Source organism: Pseudophryne corroboree, chromosome 6, assembly GCF_028390025.1.
Source record: "Pseudophryne corroboree isolate aPseCor3 chromosome 6, aPseCor3.hap2, whole genome shotgun sequence".
Lineage (NCBI taxonomy): Eukaryota > Metazoa > Chordata > Amphibia > Anura > Myobatrachidae > Pseudophryne > Pseudophryne corroboree.
In genome coordinates, this window is record NC_086449.1 from 53,826,481 (window position 1) to 53,843,314 (window position 16,834).

Consider the following 16,834-nt stretch of genomic DNA (forward strand, 5'->3'; position numbering starts at 1 on the left):
ATACCCCATGGTTCTAATGGTGACCCCAGTATCCTCTAGGACGTATGAGGAAAAAAAAGTAATGCCGACATTTCATGTGTCGACCATTTGTCCATGTCGACCATGCAAATGTTGACCAATAGTGGTCGATCTAATGACTGTCGACCATAACATGGTCGACCATTCATACCGGAACCCAATGGCTGCATGCATATACAGTATGCTGCATGTATATATGGTATGCTGCACGTATATATGGTACGCTACCTGTATGCATGGTGTACTGAGTTTGTATATGGTATGCTGCATGTACATATAGTACGCTGTATGTATATGCTTTTCACTTTGAAAGTCTGGTATTTCATGCGCAAACAGGTTATCGCTGCTAATTGGATACCCCCCTATATTGGGTACTATTCTTTTAAAACTTTCCAGGACACTCTCCATAGGGACCAGTAGCATGCATGATGATTACACTGTGTTGTGCTAAATGCTCACATAGCCAATGCATGGGAGACAGCAGTCACATCCCCACTGCAACTGAACCTGAAAGAGTTACCAGGAGAGATGCCTGTAATCATTCTCTCTCACACAGACACATAAACATACAATGCCCCGCCCCCTTACAGACCATGTGACCGGAGCTTTGCTGAATAACAATGTCCCACAATGCATTTCTCCTCTAGAAGGAATGGGGCTGGTGATAAAACCCCTGTCTACCATATGATTGGCTGCAGCACCCGCCACTCTGAGATGGGAGAACATGATTGGGTGAATGTGGCATTATGTAGGAAGGTCAGTGAATGCAGGAAGTGACAGTGTGTGTGAAGAAGCCTGCTGCTGGGTGACACACGTGCTGGATCAGGACACCCACTGCGGGCACACAGGGGTCTCCCTACTGCACAGCCATTGCATCTGAGCATAAGGTATCTGTCACCCATTATTCCCCTTTCCTCACTGCTCTCTGTTACACAGGAAGTGACAGTGTCTCACCAGGGAACCATCACCCCCCCCCCCCCCCCCCCATACCTGCCAGCAACTGAGGAGCTTCTGCAGTCTCCATGTATTGTATATAGTGGCTGATGTGGGGCACACAGTGCAGTCTGGCACATGCCTTATAGAGCTGATCCAGTGTATAAGAAAGGAGACTCCTCAGTATTCTTATACTGCGTTACTTACATAAAATAAGAACAGTAAGGAAAGGGAGAAAGAGTCCACACTTATTAGTGAATATAATATTGCTAAAATTTAGCTTTTCATTTATTATAAAGGGGAAAAGAACTAAACACAAACATAATTCCTATTCTCTATTATAATTGCATACAGAAATGTGAGCAAGATTTACGGTCAGATCTGGCTGCTTGGAATGAAAATCTGGTAATGTATGAGAGCAAATGACATTTGCTGCTAAATGCTGTAAAACTGACAAAAGCGGTAATTCAGACGGTATGCTGTTAAAATTCCGCTGGTCGGGAGCCCGTCGGTCGCAATACTGACGCTGGAATCCCGACAGCGATCCCGCAAGGGGCCTTTCTACTACTCCAACCCCCCCCCTGCCGGCATTCTGGCGCATGGTGTCGTGATAGTGACAGTCGACATCCCGTGCGGCGGGATCCCATACCGATCCCATTCAGACAAATTGGTTAAATTAAATGGATTTAACCAATTTGTATAATTGACCATTTTTATCTGTTCTCCAGTGTTTGGGAGCAAATAGTCAATTGTCATTTGTGCTCTTCCATTACCAGATTTTCATTCCAACCAGCCAGATCTGACAGTAAATCTTTAGGTGTTTCAGCTTAATTCAGTTGGTTTAAGCTCAAAGTCAGTGACACAGTATAATTCCTGTAATTGGTTCTTAAAATATGTTGGCCAATCTTTCCCAATATTGGTAACCCATATCAGAATCTCTGTTACATTTGCATTGCAAAGATTATGAGCTGAGACAGAAACAGAGGAGAGTATTATGGATTTCAGGGTTTTATTAATGTAAAGGGGGGTACTCACGGAGCGATCGCTGCTTAAAATCTAAGCAATCTGACTAGATTGCTTAGATTTTAAGCACGATCGCTCCGTGTGTAGCCCCCTCAGCGATAGCGATGCGCAGCCCCGCGCATCGCTATCGCTGCTGCTAGATTGGCCTGCATGCAGGCCAATCTAGCGGGTCGCTCACTTCACCCGCTGGGTGAAGTGAGCGGCCCCCCCCGTCTCCCCCCGCACGCTCAGCACAGATCGCGCTGTGCTGAGCGCCGGGAGAGATGTGTGCTGAGCGGTTCGCTCAGCACACATCTCTCTGACATCGGCTGGTGAGTACTGGCCTTAACAGGTTACGAACCGTCACTCCTGCTGTCTATTGAGAGATGTATGTACATGAGAGCGCTCGGGCACAAAATCCCATTGGCAGTAAAAAGCAAATGGGAAGGTTTAGAATCTAGTGTATAGCTATATAACGCATCTCTAAGAGGTTACATAGGAATACAATTAGATTTCAAATAGGTAGAATTTTAGAATTTTTCATATCAACTATATAGCTCATTGTAGGTTATGACCATATAGCTCAACACTGAATGAGCACCATACATGGATACATCAAATAGATTTCTAATAAATGACAGGGTGTCATTGTCAAAACAGCTTGTTATAGCAGTGTATTACTGTTATCTTTACAGTGAATATGGCATATTACAGTTTAAATAATAAATCCAAAATGGGCACATACTGTACAGTACCAGGAGAGCAGTGTGTGGGCCGGGCTGTGCACTGCTAGGAATTTGAAATTTGGACTGTATCTTACTTTTGTGATGTAAAAAGGGCTTTTCAAAATTCTACTCACACAAAGGGGTAAAAAGGGGTGAGATGATTATTGGACATTTCCCCCCTCACAGTGGAGAGTTAAGACAGCCTAGGCTATAAAGAATGCATGGTGCTGGTGATACCAAGTCGCGGAGTGGGGAGGACGCAATGCTCTGTTCCTAGACTTCCTTGCTAGTGGCAGCTGCAGAGCACTCCATTATTCAAATAGGAGAGCCACGTCGGCTGCCACGTGTCTTTCTCAAAGGTATATCCCCGCAGTCCAGGTATCAGTATATAAAGCAAATGATTGCATACATGCAGGTGTCAATAATCAATTAATAAATTAATTAAGAAACTCAGCAATGTCAGCTTGTCGCATAGTAAATTACTTAGTAATTCACAACAGAGTGTTTTGTAAGGAACAAAAAGGCAGACACAATATTATATAGACCTTATATGTCACAGAAAACATATAAGGTCTTATATGTCTGAAGAAATCTTCCCTGGTCCCTGCTCAGAGGGTTCACTACGATATGCCGGCGGTCGGGCTCCCGGCGACCAGCATACCGGCACTGGGAGCCCGGCCGCCGGCTTAACGACAGTGTGGCGAGCGCAAATGAGCCCCTTTCGGGCTCGTCACTCTACGGGCACGGTGGCACGCTACGCGCGCCACACTATTTTATTCTCCAGGGGGGTCGTGGACCCCCACGAAGGAGAATAAGTGTTGTGATCCCGGCGCCGGTATACTGTGCGCCGGGATCCCGTCAGTCGGCATACTGAAGACCACCCCTGCTCAGAGCATGGTGCACCTGGGGGCATTGTTGGACACTCACAACCAGCGGTTGTTCTTGTCTCAGGAGAAAGTCCTGAAGCTTCAGGACAGGATCCGATGCTTCCTATCTTGTCCGCAAGTGTCGATACATTCGGCAATGCAAGTGCTAGGTCTCATGGTGTCTGCTTTCGACATGGTGGAGTACGCTGAATTCCATTCCTGCCCACTTCAGAAGCTGATTCTTGCCAAGTGGGACGGCCTGCCTCACCGGATCCGGTCTCAAATGATCTCCTTGTCTCCGGAGGTCCGCCTGTCACTGAGCTGGTGGCTTCAGGACCAACGATTGAGCAGGGGTTGTCCCTTCTGGATCTCCAACTGGGTTCTTCTGATGACGGATGCCAGTCTGAGAGGTTGGGGTGCGGTGTTGAAGCAACACTCCCTTTCAGGGTCTGTGGACCAAGGAGGAGTCTCTCCTCCCGATAAACATTCTGGAATTGCGGGTGGTGTTCAACTCATTGAACTTGGCCCAGCATTTAATATAGAACAAACCTGTTCAAGTAGTCGGACAATGCCACCACAGTGGCGTACATCAATCATCAAGGCGGCACTTAATGCCGCATGGCAATGATGGAAGTATCAAGGATTCTTCAGTGGGTGGAACACCATCTGCCAGCCATATCGGCAGTGTTCTAAACTGGGAAGTGGACTTTCTCAGTCGTCGGGACGTACACGCTGGAGAATGGAGCCTCCATCCAGAAGTATTTCAACTCCTCGTGGACAAATGCGGCCTTCCAGATGTGGACCTGATGGCATCTCGACACAATCACAAGGTTCCGGTCTTCGGAGCAAGGACAAGGGATCCTCAAGCAGCGTTCGTGGACGCACTGGAAATTCCATGGAACTTTCGGCTGCCATACGTGTTCCCTCCGGTGTCGCTCCTGCCCAGAGTAATAAGGAAGTTCAAGCAAGAAGGAGGAATCCTACTTTTGATTGCTCCAGCATGGCCCAGACGGCATTGGTTCTCAGACCTTCAGGGTCTCTCGATAGAGCGTCCCGTTCTACTTCCGCAGCGCCCATATCTCCTCGTTCAGGGCCCCCGTGTATATCAGGATTTAGCCAGATTGGCTTTGACGCCGTGGCTCTTGAAGCTTCCATCTTAAGGGCCAAAGGAGTTTCTGAGGCGGTCATTCAAACCATATTGAAGGGCCGAAAACTGGCTTCTGCTCGGATTTACTTTAGGGTATGTAATTCTTACTTTACTTGGTGCTCATCTAACAATCATGACGCTTACCAGTTTAGTACGACCAAACTTTTGGCCTTTCTGCAACAGGGCCTGAACTTGGGCCTTTGTGTGGCCTCCATTAAGGTTCATATTTCTGCCTTGTCGGTTTGGTTCCAGAGAAAAATGTGCAACTTTACCGGATGTTCATACATTCACTCGGGGTGTGTTGCGGATTCAACCTCCTTACGTCCCGCCGGTGGCTCCTTGGAACTTGGTGGTTCTGGAGGCGTTGCAAGGGTCTCCGTTTGAGCTTCTTGACTCGGCAGACCTTAAGTGGCTTTCTCTTAAGGTGTTGTTACTGCTGGCTATTGCCTCTGCCAGACGGGTGTCTGATTTGGGTGCTTTTGTCCTGTAAGTCACCATATCTGATTTTTCACCATGACCGGGCGGTTCTTAGAACACGTCCCTGGTACCTACCTAAGGAGGTGTCTTCTTTCCACCTTTAATCAGGAGATTGTGGTTCCGGCCATTGCCTCTCCTGAATTGTCTTCCAAAGAGCGGTCTTTGGATGTGGTATGGGCTCTCCGTATCTATGTGAAGAGGACAGCAACTATCAGGAAGTCTGATTCTTTCTTTGTACTGTTTGGTTTTCACAAACGTGGCTGGCCTGCTCACAAGCAGAAATTGGCCAGGTGGATTAGAATGGTGATTGCTTATGTACAGGCTGGTCGTCCAGCTCCTGCTACTATTAAGGCTCATTCTACTCTGTCTGTTGGACCTTCTTGGGCGGCCCGCCATGGTGCGACCCTTGAACAATTGTGCAAGGTGGCTATGTGGTCCTCAGGGTACACATAAGGTTCTATGCCTTCGATACATCCGCCTCCCAGGATGCTTCCTTTGGACGCCGGGTTCTTGTGCCAGCTACAGTGCGTCCCCTCCCATAAGAACTGCTTTAGGACATCCCCAATGTCATTCCCTGTGGAGCCCAGTGTAGCCTGTAGCAGAAAACTAAGATTTATGGTGAGAACTTACCATTGTTAAATCTTTCTGCGAGGTACACTGGGCTCCACAGGGCGTCCACCCTGACACACTTAGCTTCTTTGGGTTGGTATGGCATTAGCCGCTGACACTTTCTTCTGTCGTGAGTGTGTGATGTATGTGGCTACTAACAGTTGTCTCTGTTGCCTGCTACTGCATTGGACTGGTTAACAAAAACCGAGCTCCTGTGCATGGAGGCGGGGTTATAGAGGAGGCGGCGCTATGCATTCTGGGAACAGTCAAAGCTTTGAGCCTGTTGGTGCCTCGGATCAAGATCCTACTCTACACCCCAATATCCTTCCCTGTGGAGCCCAATGTACCTCGCAGAAAGATTTAACAATGGTAAGTTCTTACCATAAATCTCGAGATAGCGAGAGAGAGATTTATAATGTCCTCAACAGCGGCACACAAGACACAATCACAGCGACAATTAGGTGGATGTCAACGTTTCAAACCTTTTAATGGGTTTTCATCAGGATACATAATAAAACAAACACAAGTGACTTGCCTATATACCCGCCACCATACACGTGAGGGACCCGCTTGCCGGCGCCAAATGCAGCTTCCAAAGTCGGGCGCCCGCCTATGACGTGCGTTTGTTGTCATAGCAATATACACACCATTGTGACAGTACACTAGGAAAGAGTATAAAGAGAGTTATTCATTGAATATATCAATCGCTTTAGCCATAAGTTTCAGTTTGCACAGAGATGATACAAAGAGATACATTGTTACTTGTTCACTTGACATAGATGCTAGAATGATTACATAAAATTGTGATACAGCCATAGATCACCGCAGCTGGGACCCGGCAAACGCGACATCCATCCGGCGGAAGAGGTCACGTCGTCATGGAAACAAAACAAGCTTGCGTGCCAGACAGGGCAGAAATCCTGCGTTCCAAGACGTCCGGCCTCTCTCGCGGCTGTCACGGCATAGCCGGTCACATTACTGCAGCGATCACTACGCTGATCACGGGGGTTTCGGACAGGAGATAGATAGAGCACTGCACCAAACGTACACATAATAAAGACGTATATCAGTGCAAAAAAATACAAATATACAATTACAGACATAAAACATATATATTAAAAAGACACATAATAACAGCAGTGGAGTGGAAACTATCACCTCCTGTACAGAGAGTGTTCCCGGTACACAGAGAAACTCCGTACACATGGGGGGACAGTGCAAAAAGTAATCGAACACAGATTATAGACAATAGTACAGGTCCAAAATTGCACAAATGGACTACTCATAAGTACCATACCCAGAAGTGCCACTGGATCTCATAGACAGATACCCACCCAGAGGAGAGAGGGCATGTAATACAACTGAAAGGAACAAAGAAGCTAAGTCAGACTATTCCAATTTATCTTATTAAGACCCCCTGGTTTAATAGTGCCCAGCCTCACAATCCAACGGGATTCTTTAAGCAATACGCCTTCGCTCTATCGCCCCCCTCGGAGTGACACCGGTACATGATCAATCATGAAATATCTAATGTCCTCTAATTTATGCTTAAGTTCCTTGAAATGACGGGGAACCGGTTGATCGATCTCTTTACCAGCTAATGATAAACGTATCGCTGATCTGTCTGCGTTCATACGTTCCTTGAACTTACGGGTGGTCTGTACTACATAGAATAACCCACAAGGACAGACCACCACGTACACCACATACGACATGTTACAGGTTAGGACAAACCTCATATCATACATCTTATCTACATGTGGGTGTTTGAACTTGGTACATGGAACAATAAAACGACAGGTAGTACAGTCATTACACGAGTAGCACCCAAAGATTTTCATATACACATTGGGGGTCTGAGGTAGGTTGCGACCTGTTATGTCCGTATGGACAAGAAGATCTTTGAGGTTACTACCTCGTCTGAAGGCCGCCACTGGTCTTTTGCCCCTAAACATAGGGAGTTCATTATCAGTGCTCACAATAGGCCACAAAGCTTTGAAGAACATCCGACTTTCAAGCGCAAACAAACACATTTGCATAGGAAGGTGTTACGGGAGAACCCATAGCACACCCCCTAAGTTGCAAATAGAAACAACCATCGAAGATAAAATAATTCCGGCATAATGTCAACTCAAGCAATTGCATAAATAGGGCATGATCAAACTCCTCCTGTGGAACAAAAGACTGTATAAATCCCCTCATGGCCTCTAGATCCCCCTCAAGAGGAATACTAGTGTATAAACTACTAATGTCCAAACAACACTAAAGTTCCAGGTGGGACATCCTGAAAATCATCTAAAAGCTTAAAAAAAAGTAGTATCTTTGAGGAACGTGTCCTGAGCCATGAGACGGGGTTGTAGTACACAGTCCAACAGCTGAGAGACAGTCGTGTATAGAGACTCTCTGGCCGAAATGATCGGCCTACCAGGGGGTTTTTGGCTATCCTTGTGCAATTTGGGAATCGTATAGAGTACTGGGACTCTAGGGTACTTCACACATAGTACTTCAAAGATCTTGCTGGTAATTTTGTGACCTTGAACTGCCTCTTTGAGAATAGCAAACAGTTCACTCTGAAATTTAGCAGTGGGGTCATTCTGTAGTTTCTTATAAACAGATTGATCTGAAAGTTGCGCCATTACTTTATTTTTATAGTTTTTATAGATGGGGGAACGGGATGAGGGAGGGAGAGAGTGCTTACCGGCGGGGGCGGCTGGAGCCGCGGTCGGTGGAAGACACGACTCATTTCTGATGGGCATCCCCCGGCCAGGCTCCTCTCTCCCCGCAGTGCTACACAGCTCCCCAGACGGCTCCACGGCAGCGCTTCCTGGCTACACTGCTACCCATGCGGCTCCACGGCAGTGCTGCCCAGGTACACTGCTCCCCATGCGGCACCACGGCAGCGCTGCCTGGCTACACGGCTCCCCAGGTGGCTCCACAGTCCCACGGCAGCGCTACCTGGCTCCCCGGTTACAAAGGCGACTATATGGCTGAGTGCGGCTCCCTTCAGCAGCATCCTGTGACAGCAGCAGCACGGACGCCGGCCAAATCCGACAGTCTGATTTGGCCGCTCTTTGAATAGCGGTTGTCGGGTCCATTCCGACAACAGCATGTCTGAATGGACCCGACTCTTATTAAATATATACCCCTTAATCTGGATGGGTCCAGTTTCTAGGCCACTTTACTTCAGGTTTTCTGCATTTGAACAAAGTGAAGTCATATCATTCAATTTGGCTCCCTGACTTTATTCGTCCCATCTGTTTGTTCAAATCATACATTCTAAATCCTTCAATCCTAACTTCCTTTCATATTCTCATTGGCCCTCTGACTTCCTCCCTCCTCCTGCAACTAGCTTCTTCTCTCCTAACTTACTTCATCTTCTGACTTCCCCCCACTACCACTGACCTTGTGTATCTTTATACCTATAACTTAACCATCTAGCTGGTATAGGGGGTAATTCAGACCTGATCGTAGCAGCAAATTTGTTAGCAGTTGGGCAAAACCATGTGCACTGCAGGGGGAGGGGAGATATCCAGGGGGTCCCATTCAGTTCCCAGAAAAGGTCTCTGGCCCAGATAATGCAAGGGGACACAGACATAGATTCAGACTCTTACGTCAACACTGGGGATTTGAGAGGGGTAGACCCCAAATTAGCCAAAAGCATACAATGTATGATAGTTGCTATAAAGGAAGTGTTGGAGTTTCCTGAAACAACACTGGTCCCAGAGGAAAAGGTTTATTTTAAATGAAATGAAAAGCAGGTTGTGACACTTCCTCCTTCAAAGGATTTGAATGCATTCTTTGAAGAAATTTACCCTTCCCAGAAGGATACGTGTAGCGTACCCTTTCCCTGAGGAAAACGGGCACAAATGGGAGACGCCACCAATGATGGACACCTCAGTTTCTCGGCTGTCTAAGAAAATAGTTTTGCCTGCCCCTGGTTCAGCCTCCCTAAAAGATCCACTTGACCGTAAATTAGAAACAACCCTAAAATCCATATATACAGCTAACTGACCGGTGCTCAGGCCCACCATTGCTTGTGTGTGTGTGTGTGTGTGTGTGTGGGTAGGTAACTCTGTGGAAAAATGGTCTGACAACTTGCTTGTTAACATAAATACAGTTGACAGGGATGAAATAGTCCTAACTCTCGGCCATATCAAAGATGCTACAGGTTACTTAGATGAAGCTATCAAGGATATTGGGTTGCTGAGTTTAAGATCCTCCGCTATGGCGCTTTCAGCCAGCAGGGGGCGCTGTGGATCTGCCAATGGAATGCTGATGCGGAATCAAAAAAGAATATTGAGGCGCTTCCTTACAATGGAGAAGCTCTCTTTGGAGACCACCTAGATGCCATGATTTCAACAACTACATCAGACAAGTCAGCATTTCTGCCTTCCGCAGCTGCTCCACCTAGGAAAGGATTTCATTCTCGTACGATACAGTCCTTTCGGCCCAACAAGTACAAAAAGGCAAAGGGTACCCCCCTTCTTCGCAGGAAGGTAAAAAATCTACAACGCCATCAGGCTCGCAGGAGCAGAAGTCAACAGCTACTTCTGCTAAAACCTCAGCATGATGCTGGGGCTCTCCTTTGGGAGTACGATCGGGTGGGGGCACGTCTACTGTTTTTCAGTCAGGTCTGGGTTCACTCAGATCTGGATCCTTGGGTATTGCAGATAGTATCCCAAGAGTACAAATTGCAATTTCCGCATGCCGATTTTTCAAATCGGCCTTACCAGGGCAGAGCAAAAGTGCTGAATTCAATACAGAAATTATGTCAAGACAAAGTAATTTCCTTAGTTCCTGTGTCACAACAGGAAAAAGGGTTTTATTCAAGCCTGTTTGTAGTGCCGAAACCCTATCGCTCGGTCAGACCGATTTTTAAACCTAAAGACTCTGAACCTTTATTTGAAAAGGTTCAAATTCAAGATGGAATTCCTGAGAGCGGTGATCTCCAGCTTGGAGGAAAAGGAATTTTCTGGTATTGCTGTACATCAAAGATGCTTATTTACATGTTCCCATCTACCCGCCACATCAGGCATACCTGAGGTTTGCAGTGCAGGACTGCCACTACCAGTTCCAAACAATTGCCTTTTGGGCTCTCCACGGTTACGACAATATTCACCAAGGTGATGGCGGAGATGATGGTTCTTCTTCGCAAGAAAGGAGTCAGTCATCCCATACTTGGACGATCCCCCTCATAAAAGCGAGATCCAGGGAGAAACTAGTGCAGAACATTGCACTTTCCCTCACTGTGTTTCAACAGCACGGTTGGATCATAAACCTTCCAAAATCACAATTGGAACCCACAATGAGGTTATCATTTCTGGGAATGATATTGGACACTGAAGCACAGAAAGTATTCCTACCGGTGGAAAAGGCTCTGGAGATCCAGAGGATGGTCAAACAAGTTTTAAAACCAGCACGCGTATAGATTCATCAGTGCATCCGCCTGCTGGGGAAGATGGTAGCAGCCTACGAGGCTCTACAATTTGGCCGATTCAATGCCAGGGTGTTCCAATGGGACCTACTGGACAAGTGGTCCAGATCGCACCTACACATACATGCACCGGAGGATAATCCTGTCAACAAAAGCCAGTATTTCACTCTTGTGGTGGCTTCAAAGTTCTCACCTCCTAGAGGGACGCAGGTTCGGGATTCAGACTTGGATCCTGGTGACCACAAATGCAAGCCTCCGAGGTTTGGGAGCAGTCACGCAAGGGGAAAGCTTCCAAGGACGATGGTCAAGTCAAGAAGTACTTCTTCACATCTTCACATAAACATTCTGGAATAGAGAGCTGTGTACAACAGCCTTCATCAAGCGGCACACCTTCAAGGTCGTCCCATACAGATCCAGTCAGACAATGTAACAGCAGTAGCTTACATAAACCGCCAGGGCGGAACAAAAAAAACAGCGGCAATGGCAGAAGTGACAAAGATACTCCTCTGGGCAGAAAGACCTGCAAAAGCTCTGTCTGCAATTTTCATTCCGGGAGTGGACAACTGGGAAGCAGACTTCCTCAACAGACACGATATCCATCAAGGAGAATGAGGCCTCCACCCAGAAGTCTTTGCAGAGGTAGCAGTTTGTTGGGGTGTTCCTCAAGTAGATATGATGGCATCACGTCTTAACAAGAAGCTTCAGAAATATTGTTCCAGGTCGAGAGACCCACAAGCAATAGCAATGGATGCACTGGTGACCCAGTGGGTGTATCTGTTCCCTCCACTTCAACTAATACCAAAAGTTCTAAAGATCATCAGAAGAACAAGGGTTCGAGCGATTCTCATTGCTCCAGACTGGCCAAGGAGGGCTTAATATCCAGATCTTCAGGAGTTATTACTGGAAGATCCTCAGCCTCTTCCTCTTCGCGAGGACCTGCTTCAGCAGGGGCCATTTGTTTATCAAGACTTGCTGCGTTTGACGGCATGCCTGTTGAGCGCCAGTTCCTAGCCCATAAGGGTATTCCCAATTTAAGTCATTCCCACACTTATTCTGGCCAGGAAAGGGGTAACGTCCAAACATTACCATCCTATTTGGAGAAAATATGTATCTTGGTGTGAATCCAAGAAGTCTCCTGCGGTGGAGTTTTAATTAGGACGTCTTCTCCTATTTCTACAGGCGGGTGTGGATGCTGGCTTGAGATTAGGGTCGATCAAGGTCCAAATTTCGGCCATGTCCATTTTCTTTCAGAACCAGTTGGCTTCCCTTCCTGAGGTCCAGACGTTTGTGAAAGGGGTTCTGCGCATCCAACCTCCCTTTGTGCCATGGGATCTTAATGTGATGTTGCAGTTCCTTAAATCGGACTGTTTTGAGCCTCTACAAGAGGTTGAGTTGAAGTTTCTCACTTGGAAAGTGGTCATGCTGTTGGCCTTGGCCTCAGGCAGACGAATGCCTGAATTAGAGGCTCTGTCACACGAGTCCTTATTTGATTTTTCATGAAGATAGAGCTGAACTGCGGACACGTCAGCATTTTCTTCCAAAGGATGTGTCTTCTTTCCATATCAACCAACCTGTGGTGGTGCCAGTGGCTTCTGACACCTCAGCCGTTTTAAAAGTCCTTGGATGTCGTCAGAGCGTTGAGTACTTATGTTGCATGAATGGCTCGGATAAGGAAAACAGAATCTTTGTTTTTGTCCTCTATGACCCCAACAAGATTGGGGGTCCTGCTTCTAAGCAGACTATTGCCGCGCTGGATCAGCGGTACCATTCAGCACGCTTATTCCACGGCAGGATTGCCGTTTCCGTGTTCGGTAAAGGCCCACTCTACAAGGAAAGTTGGTTCTTCCTGGGCGGTGTCTCGGCGTTGCAAATTTGCCGAGCAGCTACTTGGTCAAGGGCAAACACGTTTGCTAAGTTTTACAGGTTTGACACCTTGGCTGTTGACGACCTTCAGTTTGCTCAGTCAGTTCTGCAGGAACATTAGCACTTTCCCGCCCGTACTGGGAGCTTTGGTACTTTGGTTTGGTTGACCGCGAGTAACCTCAACCGCTGACCGCAAAGTTCCCACCATTGGATACAATGGAGCGCCTATGCGCTACATTGTATCTTCAGTGAGCAGCCTGACTGGCTGTGCGCTCCTGAGCTGTCAATCAGGAGAGTGCCATGACGTGGCGCTCCCTGATTGGCTGAAGGGACCCACTTTGACAGGAGTCATGGGGAGTCCCGGCAGTCGGGGAAAGGGGTTCCATGTGTAAACATGGGACCCCTTTCAGTGCGAGGTTCAGGTTTTTCGGTTTGTTTTTTTTGCAAAGTTCGTGGATTACAAGCAAGAAGTGGACCGATCTACACTGGAGTGTTGAGTATAATTTTATTTACAGGTACCCCGTGGATTCTACGTGGAGAAAGGGACCGAGCCTCGTGTCAACATAGGTATGTATGTATGTATGTCGGTGTGCATGTATGTAATAAAGTTGTACTGTCACTGTGTTTTTTTTTTTTTTTTTGGGGGGGAGGGGTATTTTTTTTGTAGTAGAACTACAGGTACCAGCGGGCCCGTTGTTCCCCGCATGCTGGTACTTGTGGTTCACAAAGTACCAGCTTGTGGGGGAGGCTTGCTGGGACTTGTAGTATTGCTACAAATAACAATATTCTTTTTTACACTATGGCTATCAGCCCCCCATCCGCCGCCCTTGGATGGGGGGGACTGCCTCGGGCTTCACCCCTGGCCCTTGGGTGGCTGGAGGGGGGGACCCCTTGATTTAAGGGGTCCCCACTCCTCCAAGGTACCCCGGCCAGGGTTAACTAGTTGGTGATTTAATGCCAGGGCCGCAGGGACCAATATAAAAGTGTCCCCCGGCTGTGGCATTATCTCGCTGACTAGTGGAGCCCGATGCTGGTGGTAAAAATACGGGGGACCCCTACGTGTTTTGTCCCCCGTATTTTTTGCACCAGGCGCAGAGCCCGGTGCTGGTTGTTGAAATATGGGGGAACCCCTGTCAATTATTTCCCCGTATTTTTACAACCAGGACCGGCTCAAAGAGCCCGAGGCTGGTTATGCTTATGCAATTTTTTTTTTTTTTCAAATTTTTACACTAAACAGACCCTTTCCCATAGATAACCATGCACAGATCTCACTGATCCGTGCATGATTATCTAAACTCGCCTGGAAAAAGCAGGTCTATTTTTTTTTTTTTTTTTAACGATTCGCAAAAAAAATACACCCGCACTTGAGCATTCAGAGACTAACACCCAAATACGAATGAATAGTGAATACCCGTGTTGTATGAAATAACAGCCGCGTTTGAACGATTGTCTATTCATTCGTATTTCTGAACTTTGCTGTTAAAACCATTACGAATAGCCCAAACACTGCCGAGATTTGTGCTTAGTGAATGCCCGTGTTAGGACTTAGAAAAAAAAACACAAATCGGACAAACTCTGATTATTGGTAAATATTGGCCTTGGTCTGCCTTTTCTAATTTACTGACTATGCTGGTAACTAGACTTATGCCCCCTATGGGACCTCCCGTGCCTTTTCAGCCGTATATGGTCCCTGCTGTTAATCAGCCATGGACAGATGTCCTGTCAACTCCGTTACAGCAATTGAATCACTCATTAGATAAATGTATTCCTAACCCTCATCCACCTAAGATTAAGAAATCCTCTAAGCGGGCTTCCTCTCAATCCACGCATGTTACGGATACCTCTTCCGATGAAGATGGCGTGTATACTGACCCCACAGACATTGATCCTGACTTTTCTGACATGGGGGGGGGGGGGGGGGGGGTTGTTTCACCTCTTAGAAGCTATCAGGCTCATTCTTCAAACTGATGATGATCCAGAGCCTGCTGCTACCTCTAAGAAACCGGATAGATTCAAACGTCAGAAGTTTACTAAATTGGTTTTGCCTCATTCTGACCACTTGGTTGACATACGTCCGGAATCCTGGGAGAACTCAGGAAAGAAATTCACCCCACATATGAAGGTGCCAGCTCACTATCCCCTCGCGGAGGAGTTGAGTAAAAATTGGGAAATGCCACCACCGGTGGATTTGCAAATCGCTTGGCTGGTTGTGTCATCTGCTCTGCCTGTCACTACCGTCATCTCTCTCTCAAGGAGCCGAGGATAAGCATGTGGAGGGTTGCTTAAAGGCAGTCTACACACTTGCAGGAGCTGTGCATAGGCCCACCATTGCGGCTACTTGGGCCACAGAAGCTATTGAGGCGTGGGCATAGGAGGTGGAGGCTGAGTTGCCATCCAATTTTCCTGAAAATGCTAGACCATGTGTCTCATATTGTCACAGCCTCTCATTACATTAAAGAGGCAGCTTCAGATGCTGGCGGCCAAGGCCTCTACGACTTCCATTTTGGCTCGCCGAAAACCTCTTTCTTGGTGAGGATCTCAACAAGATTGTTGCTGACTTAGCGTCTGCTAAGATGGCATGTCTACCTAGTACTACTAGTACTAGCCCCGAAGGCTAAGAGTACTTCTTTTGCTCCTTTCACCCTCCAGGTAAAGCAAAGGGTCAAGCGTACCCTAAACAGTCTTGCACTTCCAAAACTACTAAGCACAAACCTCAACGTGCCTGGGCTGCTCTTCAGCCTGCTTCCAAATCAGACAATCCTGAAGCATGATGGAGCGGGCCTCCCCCTGGGGAATCCCAGGGTGGGAGGCCGACTTCTACAGTTTACCCAGGTATGGTTGAAGACCACTTCAGATGCTTGTGTACGTGTCACTCATGGATACTCTATATCCTTCAAGACACGTCCCCCTCCTCGCTGATGCCTGATGGACACCTCTTCAGATCAGGTGAAGGCAAAAACTCTTCGTTTAGTGGTGCAATCCCTTCTGGACACAGGAGTGGTAGTGCCAGTGCCTCTGGCTCAGAGGGGCAGGGGGTACTATTCAATGCTGTTCCCAATCCCCAAACCGAATGGTTCCTCCCGGCCCATTCTCAACCTCAAATCTTTGAACAAGTTTGTGAGGGTCTCCAGGTTTCGTATGGAAACCCTTCGCTTTATTGTTCTGGCCTTGGAGCCAGGGGACTATATGGTATCCCTGGATATACAGGATGCTTACCTGCCTATCCCTATTGCCATGTCCCATCAGAAATTCCTGCGATTTGCTGTTGGCAACCTCCATTACCAATTCCGGGCCTTACTGTTTGGACAGACCACGGCTCCAAGAATCTTCACCAAGGTCATGGCGGTTATGACTGCTCTACTCCGCCATCAGGATCCTACCTGGATGATTTTGCTGATGCTGGCCAATACCCCAGAAGTTCTCCTCCATCATCTGGATCTGACGGTCCAGTTTCTGCAAGCCCAGGTTTCCACAGGATAACATTGGAATATGATTGAGCGACAGCGTTTGGTGCCAATCCGATCACAAGCTTTCTGGCCTCCCAGTATGCAACGGGCTCGTCCATATAATCCTGCCCACCCACTCGGTCAAATCGGTTGTTTCCACAGCATTTAGGAAGGGAGCGTTATGTAGAACCCTATTCAGGTGAGAAGAACACACATGCACACCCTTCCACGTAAGAGGGAAGAGGTTAGTGAGTATAAAGATTCTCCAGTCTGGTGCGTCAGGGTGGGATCCCTGTGGAAATCTGTGGACATAG

General features: G+C 47.4%; 1 pseudogene; it reads left to right on the forward strand.

Annotated features, from left to right (window-relative positions):
* Nucleotides 1–682: 682 nt before the first annotated feature.
* Nucleotides 683–16,834, forward strand: part of LOC134934237 (zinc finger protein 260-like) — a 102,017-nt pseudogene continuing 85,865 nt past the window's right edge.